Source organism: Aotus nancymaae, unplaced genomic scaffold (genome assembly GCF_030222135.1).
Source record: "Aotus nancymaae isolate 86718 unplaced genomic scaffold, 86718_ANA_hifiasm-v0.15.2.pri h1tg000019l, whole genome shotgun sequence".
NCBI lineage: Eukaryota > Metazoa > Chordata > Mammalia > Primates > Aotidae > Aotus > Aotus nancymaae.
In genome coordinates this window covers 27,553,929-27,563,597 of record NW_026988431.1, presented here as the reverse complement: position 1 = coordinate 27,563,597, position 9,669 = coordinate 27,553,929, and the positions used below count along the sequence as shown (strand labels likewise).

The following is a 9,669-nucleotide window of genomic DNA, read 5'->3' as shown; positions in this document are numbered from 1 at the left end:
AGTTGATTTCAAGACAAATATTAAGTAAATACTACTACAGGAGGTATGTGGAAATGATTAAAACTGTGACAATGGAAAAAGTAAGTGATAACACTTAGAAAATACCCAATTTTCTGAGGAATTTCCTGGAACTGAAAGCTTTCCTGGGATGTAGAACATTTAGTACTAAAACTTGGTGAGTTCCCAGTAAATTAGGATGGTTGGTCACCCTGTATACAACTACAGCCTGACATTTATCCCACAAACATTTTTTTGAACATTTGTATTGTTCCAGGCAGTGGGAGCTTCCAAAGGATCCCTGCTTATAACAGGCTATAAGTAGAGTGGACCCCAGTCCAGATCCTGCCACTGACATGCTTGTGATTTTAAGCAAGGCTCTTTGACTTCTCTCAACCTGTGTTTCTTAGAGTACAGAGGACGTGGTTGAAATAATGATCCCTAAAACCCTTCCAGCACTGGAGTTCTTCGAGATGAAGCACAGAGTACATCTGCTACTGTTAAACTCTCAACACCCACTAATGGCTAGCAGGAGAGACGAACAATGAGCAAAGCATGCACTGTGATTCTTTTCTTAGCTCTCAAGTCCAGCCTGAGGCAGGGGAACCTCTTCTATGCTCCCAACCAACCAAAACCCTGACACAAAATGATCATCCCAAATGTTGGATCCCTTGGAAATGCCTGAATAATGTATGTGGCCTAGGAAATTGGCAGAAGAGAGACTTCTCAATAGGCCCAAACATGCAAGATTTACATAAGAAGCACCTGCACAATTTATTAGGGTGAGAGGAGGTGTTTATGAGGTCAGGAAATACAGGTTGCTGTAAGTGTGGTTGTGTTTAGGAGCTGAAAATGAATCTTTGGTGGTAGGACTAGGATAAATTATCTACTTGGTTGATTAAGAGACCCTCATCTGGAATCTTGTTTCTCTTTATCAAATAACCTTTCAAAGTTGACAATATTCCACATTTCAGGCAAGTTATGTTACACAAGAGTGTAACTCACTGACCATCTGTTTTTGTGTGACTAAAATAATCTTACAGTTGTGGCTTGGAAAAGCTATCTCACACAAATTGTTATTTATACATATTTTTTCCAGAGTCAATTTAATGCAACAAATATCTAGAGTGCCAGTTTTGAGCTCAATTCTGTGAAATCATGAAGAGGAATAAGAATCTCAGTTGCTAGGAGCCTTGGCTAAGAGAAGCTAGACAGGATCCAGTCATCCACATTATATTGATGTTACCATTTGTGCAGAATCTGATTATTTTTACTTGGAACTGAAGTTTGCTTTATGTGAGATATGGTGGACAGGAATAAGGCTCTGGGTACTGGCCAGTCTAAGAAGAGTTTCTTGGCTCCTGAGAACTAAGTTCTGTCTTTTATAATAATCCTCTTCTAAAGCTTGTAATGCCCAGACTTCCTTCAGACAACATTCTAATTATAGGTCCCCTGAGTCATTGGAGGTTTTTAGAACCAGAATGTTGAGAGAGCAAGCGAGAGAGAGATAAACTATAAAAGCAGGTTTAGCAGTATGGGGGTATAGCTCAGGGGTAGAGCATTTGACTGCAGATCAAGAGGTCCCTGGTTCAAATCCAGGTGCCCCCTATGCATTTGTGTTTTTGTTTCAGAAGAATATGGATTGACTTTGACTTCTTATCTTCTATGGCTCATGGCTGATTAGATAATAACTAATGTCCCTTGCTTCCATTCTTAATAAATGCCAGTCTAGGCCTTTACATTGGTTCTCCTCTACTTCTGACCACAGTTTTATAAGATACATATTTGTTTGTATGTATTTCCATTTTACATGAGGAGGCTGAGACTTGGAGATACTCAGTAATTCACTCAAGGTCAAAAAGCTATAAAGGGCAGATTCAGGATTTGAACTCAGAGCACACACTGTCACTGACTTAAGTATACTACACATGCTGCTCTCCTAATGTCAAAAGCTTTGTGACAAAATCCTACTAGGCAATGTTTCCACAGTCCTGTGATTGCCCATAGAGTTTTAGAACCTGTTAGCTACCAGGAAAACCAGGGACTTAGTGACTATGCCCATACTTTGCATTGCCCAGGGAAAAGCAAAGGAATAGAGTTTTATCCATAGAACATTTTAGCGGGAGTGTAAACAAGAACTGGGCTGAAGTTTAAGGAACTGTACTTTTTCCTCTTTAAAGCTTAAGGATTTCTATTACCTTCCATCTCCTGTTGATTTCCTACAGCCAAGTACCCCCTCATTGGGTAACTTGATTCAGGACTCAGGCATGGAGCCAGAAGTCAGGTGTAACTCCCACCCACAATACAGGCAATGCTTTGTTTTTAGATCAGTCCGAACAACATACAGTGGGCACCTACTATGTACCAGAAACATGAAAAGTGTGAACCCAGAGTTGAATAAGACATTAGCCCCTGCCCTCATTCAGGGTGTAGGCATATAAAACAAGGAAATAGAGTGGGTGAGCTGTACCTAGCTGTAATAGGTGCAGTAACACAGAAGAGGCAGTGATTACCTCTGTCCAGAGGAGGGGAGGTCAAGGCAAGCTTCTGGAGGAGCTGATGGGCAATCAGGGTTTCAAAGATGGATAATATCTCACACATGTAGGGTGGAATGGAGGTGGGGTTGTGGAGGGGCTGGTTGCAATTCCAGGCATAGGAAACAGCTGAGCAGAGGCTAGAGCCAGGTAGATGCAGTTGGAGGCAGCTGGAGCACAAAATGTGATATGGGGAGCGTCAAAAGATAACGTTGAAGCTGAGGAGGCAGGTAAAAATCAGATGAGAAGAACTGCATGTTGTGCAGAGGCTTGAAGTTTATTGTGAAGGCATTTAAAGGGCAGTGATCTAGATGGACTTAGTTTTCAAACAGGCTGCTCTGGAAGCAGTACAGGGTAGATGTGGGGGGTGGAGGCCAGGAGGGTATTCAGGAGGTGGTGGCACTGACAGTGCAGGGTGGAGATGGACTTGAGCAATGTCAGAGGTAAAATCAATAGCACCTGGTGATTCACTGCAACTGAGGAGGAGGGTGAGAAGAGCCTAGAGTGCCTTAAGCATTTTTGTCTAGATGACTGAGTACAGGGTGTTGGCATCTCCAACCAAAATAGGAAGGAGACTGCTCAGCTGGTTAAGCAGGCAGACTCTTCACACAGTCTGAACCTGTGCTGGAATCCTGGCCCTACCACCTGCTAGCTGTGTGACCTAGGGCTAGATATTCCAATCAACTGGTGCCTCAGTTTCCAACTTGTATACTACTACTACTGTTTATTTTATAGGATTTTTGTAACAATTACATGGGAGGTTGTGTGTAGAACTTTTAGTACCATGCCTAGCATATTGAAAATGCCCAACATACGTGAGCTATTATTAGTACAAAGTAAAATAGGTGGAGAGGCAGGTTTGGGTAAGCAGATGATAAGCTTAGGTTTAGGTGTACTGGATTTGAAATCTGAGGCTCTTGTTTGGCATCAGATTGAGCAGTGCTGGGAGTGGGTGTCTGGGGCCCTCAGAGAGTTTGTGAGCTGGAGCTCTGGTTGATATGTGTTCCCTGGTCCCATGGTAGCCGACAGACCTCGCCAGGGAAAATTTGTTGCACTGACAAAAATTTTCTTGACCTTTTGCTCAATCTTGGAGATGGATAAGATTGAGTTCTCAGATTGGAATAGGAATCAGAGGTGTTCAAAATTGAATTTTGGGCTTTGGAACATCCAGTGTGTTTTGTTTTTCTCTTTGGTGATTTTTTTTTTAAATTCTGAAGTGAGACAGTTGGTCCTGGATGAGGTCTCCATTGAAAATCTGATGAAAATATGCACAATATACAGTATGTGCAAATACATAGTATTTGCCTGTAATTTCAAAATTGAACATGAACATCTGAAATCCACTTGTGGATACCCAGTTAAGATCCCCTCCATGTCCAATACTTGTTGGTATCCTTTAATGCTCAAAACATTCATTGATGTGTCCAGAGATCAATGGGCAGTTGGTGGTATATTTTTAAAGCTGGAATATTAGACTGAGGATACAGCACTGAGCTTCAGGTGCTGGGAAGAGAATGAGTATACATGCTCTAGGAAAAACAAGAGATGGTATGGCTAGGAGGAGATTGGGAATGAGTTTAAATTCAAAAGCAATCTTAGACATCAAAGGTATTTATGAGGTGTTTTGCAGGTCATAAAAATGGAATAAATGTTTATTTGAAGCCTACTGCTGTCAAGGGGGTGTAGCTCAGTGGTAGAGCATTTGACTGCAGATCAAGAGGTCCCTGGTTCAAATCCAGGTGCCCCCTGTAGCATACTTTTGCTCTCCTGGCTTTTGCTCTCCTTGGCAGCTTCATTAAAAGTCCTGGAATAGCGTAAGGCAAGCAAAGTGTGTAAGGCTCAAAATTTAAGAAGATGCTTACAATCAGGTTCATGCAAGTGCCTTGGCTCATTAGTTCTCTTGTAGCAGAGCTACCATCTCACATAAACTCACTCTTCTTCTAATGTGCACACACAAACACAGTCATAAGCCCTGACACGTGCACACACACATGTGCTTTCTTACATGTGTCTTTATTTCTTCTTTCCTGTATATTCAATCTTATTAACCAGGCACTTTTTGTCTCCATTTCTTCAAGTTTTTTATTTATTTTAGATTTCATGGAAGAGTTCATAAATTCTGTAAATTTTAGATTTACAGAAGAATTATTAAGATAGCAATAGAGAGGTTTTGTATACCTTTTACCTACCTTGTAATATGTTAACATGTTACAAAATAATGGTGTATTTATCAAAACTATGGAATGAAAAGTTTGAGGTGATGGGTATGCTAATTACCCCCAATATGATCATTATACACTGTACATTTATCAAGATATCACACTGTATCACAATTATTATGTGTCCATTAAAGGTAACAATGAAAGAAAAAAAGAACCTATGAAATAAATGCTGGTGCAACACTATTTATTTTTATTTTTACTTTTTGTCAGTACAGATTAGATGTATATATGTATGGGTTACATGAGATATTTTGATACAGGCATGCAATCGTGCAACACTATTAACCAAATGACAGATTATTCACCAGTTTATTTTTTTCTGCTATTTTTTTTTTCCTGCTCCAGGATTCAATCCAGGATACCATGTTGCATTTATTTGCTATCATTGTAATGTCTCCTTAGTCTTCTTCGGACTGTGACAGTTTTTCAGTCTTTTCCTGTTTTTGTCATTTTTCTTTTAACCTTGACATTTATGAAAAATCCGGGTTAAATATTTTGCAGAATGCCCTCACTTTGGATTTGTCATTATTAGACTGGGGTTGTGAATTTTTAGGAAAACTATCACAAGGATAAAGTGCCATTTTTTTTCATATCACATCAAGGATGCAAGATAATGCTGCAGTGATGAAAGGTTCTGCTACACTGGTAAAACTTTTAGGAGTCCAGCATCTGGGGCATGTCAGGATATGCCTTCTAAAGTGAAATATGTGGCTATGCCTTATACTGCTCACCACACAGAACAAGGCCCATTGCTTGGTGGGCCAATTTGGATTTTGGTGGCAATATATTTTGATGTGCTTCTCTGGTATATTTACCAGATAACAATAATCCATAAGACTGTCAGGTTTTAGTGGATCCCAGACCAAGAAAACGGTCTACAGTAAGAGTAGACTCTAGTAAAATCTGGTCTTCCATTTGAGTGTTATGACTTAGTATTGAAAGTGTATGTGTTTACACGTATGCTCATTACAGCACTGTTCACAATAGCAAAGATACGGAATCAATCCAAATGCCCATCAATGATAGACTGGATAAAGAAAATGTGGTACATATACACTATGGAATACTATGCAGCCATAAAAAAGGAATGAGATCATGTCCTTCACAGGGAATGGAGGGAGCTGGAAGCCATTTTCCCCTGTAAACTAATACAAGAACAGAAAACCAAACACTGCATGTTCCCACTTATAAGTGGGAGCTAAACAATGAGAACACATGGATGCAGGGAAGGGAACATCACGCATCAGGCCCTGTCAGGGCCAAGGGAAGAGCATCAGGATAAACAGCTAAAGCATGTGGGGCCTAATACCCAGGTGATGGGTTGGCAGGTGCAGCAAATCACCTTGGCACATATTTACCTATGTCCTGCATGTCCTGCACAGGTATCCTGGCACTTAAAATTGAGGGCCGGGTGCAGTGGCTCATGTCTGTAATCCCGGCACTTTGGGAGGCCAAGGGGGGCCAATCACTTGAGTTCAGGAGTTAGAGACCAGCCTGGCCAACATGGCAAAATCTGTCTCTGTGAAAAATACAAAATTAGCCTGATATGGTGGTGCACTCCTGTAGTTCGAGCTACTCAGGAGACTGAGGCAGGAGAATCCCTTGAACCTGGGAGGCAGAGGTTGCAGTGAGCTGAGATCACACCACTGCACTCCAGCCTGGGTGACAGAGTAAGATTCCATCTCAAAAAAAAAAAAAATAATTAAAAGATAAAAAAGAAAGTGCATGTATCTAGAAGCTGAGAGTAGTTTGGTGGGGTAGGTTGTAGAGATGTTGGTCAAAGGATACAAAATCTCACCTAGACTGAAGGAAAACTCAAGAGGTCTATTGTACAACATCATGGTTATAGTTAATAATAATGTCTTGTATACTTGAAAATTGCTGAGGATAGAAAATGACTGAGGTGAGTCTCAATCAATTTAGAGTTTTATTTGGCCAAGGTTGAGGATGTGCCTGGGCAAAAGGAACACAAAATCGCAGGAACATCTGTGATCTGTGCTGTTTCCAAAGAGGGTTTAGGGACTTCAATATTTAAAGGGGAAAGAGCAGCCAGAAGGGGAAGGAGGACAGAAAAAAGGAAGGAGGGTAGCTAAGAGGCAAGTGGTGGCATTCCTTTGAGGCTTTGAACAGGGTTCACTGAATTCACATTTTACATGTGAGGAGAGGGGGTAGAGAAATAGTCAACCCTGCATTCGTCTCTTGCTCCATCAATATGAATTTTTACATAAGATAAACACAGAGTAGAGGAAGCAGCCAAATATGCATTTGTCTCAGGTGAGCAGAGGGATGACTTCTAGTCCTATCTTTGTTCTGTACCTGTGATAATACAGGACAATGCTGATTTATACATTGTCAGAGTGAAATTCCATAGAACTCTCTTTTAAGGGAAAGATTTTGGGACCCAGAAGGAATTTCCTTCTGAGCAAATTGTAAGGGAGGCCTCCTAGGGTACTATGTGAACTTCTGTCTGTGGAGCTGTCTATTTAGAGACAAAATGGGAGATAGTTTTGCATGACTCAGTTCCCAAGCTTAACTTTTCCCTTTGACATAGTGAGTTTGGAGTTCTGAGATTTTGTTTTCCTTTCACAAGATATACAGTCATGTGCCACTTAACAGCAAGGCTACGTTCTAAGAAATGTGTCATTAGGTGACTTATTCATAGCAAACGTCATAGCAATGTACTTACACAAACCTACTACATACCTAGGCTTTGTGGGATAGCCTATTGCTCCTATGTTACAAACCTGTACAGCATGTTACTGTACTGAACACTGTAGGCAATTATAACACAATGGTAAGTATTCTTGTATCTAAGCATATCTAAAGATAGAGTAAAAATGCTATATAAAAGGTTAAAATGCTTCTGTTGAATAGGGCACTTATCCATGAATGGAGCTTGCAGGACTGGAAGTTGTTCTGGGTAGAAAGTCACTGAGTGAGTGTAAGTGAATATAAAGGCCCACGCCATTACTGTATACTACTGTAGACTTTAGAAACACTATATACTTAGGCTACAGTAAATTTACTTTAAAATTTTATTTTTTTCAGTAATTAACTTTAGCTGCTGTAACTTTTTTGCTTTGTGAACTTAAAGTTTTTTAAACTTTTTGGCTCTTTGTAATAATACTTAGCTTAAAACGTAAACACATTGTACAGATGCAGAAAATTATTTCTTTCTTTTTATCCTTATCCTATAAGCTTTTAAAATTTTTTACAATTTTTAATTTAAAAAAAATAGAGACTGAGTCTCACTATGTTGCGCAGGCTGGTCTTGAACTGGGCTTAAGGGATCCTTCTGCCTTGGCTTCCCAAAGTGCCGGGGTTACAGGTGTGAGCCACCACACAGAGTCAATTTGGTTTTTTACATTTTAATCTTTTTTTTTTGTTACTAAGATCCAAACACACACATTAGCCTAGGCCTACACAGGGTCAGGATCATCAATATCACTGTTTTCTTGCTCCACATCTCATCCCACTGGAAGGTATTCAGGGACAATAACGCGCACGGAGCTGTCATCGCCTGTGATAACAATGCCTTCTTCTGGAATTCCTCCTGAAGGACCTGGCTGAGGCTGTTTCATAGTTAACTTTTTTTTTCATAAGTAGGAGTACACTCTAAAATAACAATAAATAGTATAGTTACTACATACACCAGTAACATAGTGCTTTGTCATTATGAAGTATTATGGACTGTACATAATTGTGTGTGCTATACTTTTATATAACTGGCAGCAAAGTAGGTTTGTTTATCCCAGTAACCCCACAAATGCATAAACAACACATTGCTCTACACTGTTATAACAGCTATGACTTCACTAGACAATAGGAAATTTTCACTCCATTATAATCTTTTGGGACCACTGACATACATTCAATCTGTCGTTGATGGAAACTTTGTTATGTGGCATGTGACTGTATAAACAAATATATTTCAAATTATTTAGAAACGATGGTAATTTATTATGAGACAAGAGTTAGGTGTCTCATATTTAAAAAGCAAATTATTTTTGTTTTTCCAAACAAATTCTTGAAAGATTCAACCTTGAACTAAAGAAGACAACCTTGTCTATGCCTATGAACTAAAACACAGAATAATTTTTTAACCATTTTTTTTTACTTTGGAAAAAACGATTTATTGCTCTGCCTTCCTTTCTAAAACTGTCCATATGATTTTGTGATCTTTTTCCACTATAATATCAAAATACCTTTATTGTATAAAACTTTAAATATGTAGGTAGGAATATATATGTATATTCCTATACATATATTAAATATGTATGTATATTATATTACAATAATATAGGTAGGAAGAAAGACAATTTGGCTGCATCTTAATCATTGTTTTTATTTTAATTGTATTTTTTATTTGTAATTGTGTTCATGCGTGTGAATGTGGGTTTTTTTTTGGTGTAAATATTAAACAGAAATTGGAATAAATGTGTATCAGGCTTATCTTAAGCAGCATGTCAAATCTTTTTGGCCTTGACTATTTCTAAGGCCTTTGGCCACCAGTTCTGCCCTGGCTACCAGTGGGTAACCAGATGTGTGGGTTCTATAAACTGCACACAGACAAAAACCCCTACTGCCCCTTACCTCCTGCCCACACTGGATGCCTCTCACCTCCCACTCTTGGCTTTCCTCTTGCCTTTGAGGTGTGTGAGGCCATGAGACCCACTCGGCGTCCCACATGCAGAATCTGGAAAGGTTGAGAAGTTAATGCATCATAGGGAAAACCTTTCATCAATGAGATGCGAATGTTGAGGGGTAAATTCTTCTCCTTGGAACAGATTGTCCCGGGATGCAGTATTTCATACGCTCTCTTGAGAGAGTGCTTTATGAGATTAAGCAATCAGTTGTACTTGTTATCATGTGATGGCCAGCTTGGAAATACAACCTCGAGCTAATTTAACCCTTTT

At 39.5% G+C, this 9,669-nt stretch overlaps 2 non-coding genes across 2 annotated transcripts; both read left to right on the top strand.

Annotated features, from left to right (window-relative positions):
- The first annotated feature begins 1,533 nt into the window (after nt 1-1,533).
- Nucleotides 1,534-1,605, top strand: TRNAC-GCA (transfer RNA cysteine (anticodon GCA)). The gene has a single exon. It is a non-coding gene; the product is annotated as a tRNA-Cys (tRNA).
- Nucleotides 1,606-4,207: 2,602 nt separating this feature from the next.
- Nucleotides 4,208-4,279, top strand: TRNAC-GCA (transfer RNA cysteine (anticodon GCA)). The gene has a single exon. It is a non-coding gene; the product is annotated as a tRNA-Cys (tRNA).
- The last annotated feature ends 5,390 nt before the right edge of the window (nt 4,280-9,669 follow it).